The sequence below is a fragment of the Asparagus officinalis genome, chromosome 1, assembly GCF_001876935.1.
Source record: "Asparagus officinalis chromosome 1, Aspof.V1, whole genome shotgun sequence".
Lineage (NCBI taxonomy): Eukaryota > Viridiplantae > Streptophyta > Magnoliopsida > Asparagales > Asparagaceae > Asparagus > Asparagus officinalis.
In genome coordinates, this window is record NC_033794.1 from 79,403,310 (window position 1) to 79,406,117 (window position 2,808).

At 35.4% G+C, this 2,808-nt stretch overlaps 1 long non-coding RNA gene across 2 annotated transcripts; it reads right to left on the reverse strand.

The window, feature by feature from the left end:
- Positions 491 to 1,506, reverse strand: LOC109842932. Of its 2 annotated transcripts, XR_002247440.1 has the most exons (5): positions 1,384 to 1,506; positions 974 to 1,281; positions 801 to 888; positions 615 to 707; positions 491 to 530 (listed from the first exon to the last, which is right to left on the reverse strand). It is a non-coding gene; the product is annotated as an uncharacterized LOC109842932 (long non-coding RNA). The 2 variants fall into 2 exon arrangements; XR_002247437.1 differs by having other exon boundaries at positions 509 to 707.

Genomic DNA, 2,808 nt, shown 5'->3' on the forward strand with positions numbered 1-2,808 from the left:
GCATCGCGTGCATACAAAAGAGCAGCACAAAACTTTGCTCTATATTTTGCACAATATCCTTTTGAAATTGTTATCGACCGTTTTTCGACAATGCTGTTAATGAATTCAATCATAAAGATCCCGCAAACTAACGTTCTGCATTTAGGGGAAAAAATATTACAATATTGAAAATGACTATGAACAAAAAAAATGAACAATTAAATTAGAAATGCATGAAACACTTACCGTCCTTGTTGTGACACGGCAACTGACACAAGACCATGATGCTCCAATTTCCCCAATCCCCAATTACTCTCAATGAAACTCATAAACTTATTTCTAAATTTCACAGCATCGACGGTATAAATGGGGGAGTTGATTGAGGAGTAGTGATAGAATTTTTTCTCCTCTCTCACTAACTCTACCAGGTGCCAATGTCCAGAGCTGACAATCGGGATCTGAATTCTTTCACACTCCAAGAACTTCTGCTGAGAAACATTTTCCTTCATTTGTTTTGCCACCATTTCAAGATTTCCTTCTAGAAATGCTTGCTAAAAGATGCAATAATGTCAACATTGTGGGATAACATAATAATAATATCCACCAATTAGTGAAAAAAACAAGGATATACTTACTGCAAGCCAAGGTCTTGTGACATGTATCTTTCGATCATAACTATCAGTTGTTTCAATCTTGTTACAAAGCCGAATAACAAATGCATCGATCACCTACAAAAATTACCATGAATGAATAAAATAGTTAATATAAATTATTTTATATACAACATCAAACAATCAATAACACAATTGTTTAGAACCTACATCGTCACTGAGTTCACCTCCCGTTAATAGTATATAAGCATCTAAGCGAGATACGCTTGCTTCGGCACACTTCCAAATGTACGTATCACTATATGCAAGTACATTGTGAGAAAATTGCTACTAGAATTAAGTAAATTCAAAGATTATTATTAGAATAAGTCAGTAACAGTTACCTGTTCATTCTCGATTGTAGAAAGTCTTCAATTAATTTGTTCTCATAATCAAACGCCAGTGCCTTACCTGGATAGTCTCTAGATGTAGGTATGAAGCCTTCTTCATTTTTGTACTTTTTTTCCCATCAGGACTATCCAATATCTGGATGACACGTCTCTTCTTTGTGCCTTCCTTTGGTTGATCTAGAGGCATATAAGGTGAAGTAACAGAGGGTCCATCCTTCCTCTCCCTCTTTCCGACAGCCCGTTTGATAGATGGCGTTTCTCTGTTATTCTCATTACCACCTTCATCTTTTTGAGAAACATCTCTATAGAGTCGAGAAGGCATATAATTAACAAAGAGTTACACAAGAATTATATGGAAAATATAAAAATTAAAATTGCAAGAAAATTTAAAAAACTAAACTCACCGAGCATCTTCTAAAATTCTCATGTCTCTTGGGCTCATCACAAAGTCATCACATAAATCGGCTTCCGCAGTTCCTTCCAAATTCTCATATTCCTTAGCTTCCATATCCTCTTTGATTTTTTTTCTTCAGTTACATTTCCGTCATCCTCTTTCTCCTTGGTTTTTTTTGGCATCTAGCACTACGCTCTTCTAATTCTTGTAATTCTGTAGTGAGCTCATTCAACTCGTATGTCTTCTCCGCAATTAAGAAAATTAATTCAGCTTTCCTTGATTCCTATTTGACAAAAAAATCTAGTATTAGTACGTATACTATAGTTGCAAACATAGATACTAACAAAAGGGACATAAAATAATGAACTATTAGAGCAACGATATGTACAAATACTATTGGCGATGCTGTATGAATAAGAGGAGTATTCTCTTGGCCATTATCCGTAACCAACTTCGGGACTCTATATAATTTGTTCATAGTAGTCCTCCTCCACTTTCCAATACTCTTCACACAAAAGAGCAGCGGTAACCTTTCAACATCTGAAGTATACTCTAATTCCCCCATTTTTTCATAAAACCAAACCTACAAAAAGAAACTACACATTAGCATGTGCATAAACAATAATTATTATCAAAATGAAAAGATATACAAAATAATGTTAATGTAACTCACCAGTAAAATAGAGGAAAAACCACCCATGTACCCGACATTTGAGCGCTAACCTAATTCCCGCATACTAAGAGACTTCTTTGATTTACTCATCTCTTTGCAAAGAAAAGTGAACACCGCATGGCACCAATTATATTTATGCAAAGTTGATAACTGCTCCACATATCTAAACGCCCACAAGGGGTGTCTTACATGTCCGCGGGCATAATATGAAGTCGATAATGAAAGCCACAATAAGTTTCACACATATTATAGGGTCTTCATTAATCATATCTACAATCATCTCGGCCATTCTATCGCGCTTCCCCGAAATCACCGCCTTCTTTTCCTCATCGGTTTTCTTCTTGCCTTTAGAGCTACTACTCTTCTTCTCCTTGAGTGTCTTATAATTCTTTACAAAAAATAGGTGTAGATTGTATTAGTCGCTGACCCACTCATTTTTATCGGAATTCCCTCCTTTGGCAATCCGGTAATTCGGTGAATATCATCTATACCGAACACACAATTTTTATTCCCAATCATGAATGAGCATTTATCGGGATTAAAATTTTGAATCAAGCAATCAATTGCTATTTGCTCATTGCTCAAGGATGTGGGTATATTGAGAAAGTTGTGAAAAGGTGTCGTCTGTAGGGCTTTTATGTGTCTTTCATCTAATATTATTCGCTTATCAATTAAATCTCGAAAATAACACAAATTGGCCGGAATTCTCAAGTGTGTTATCTTAGCCCTACAAGAAAATTATAATTCAGAAAGAGTTAAAAA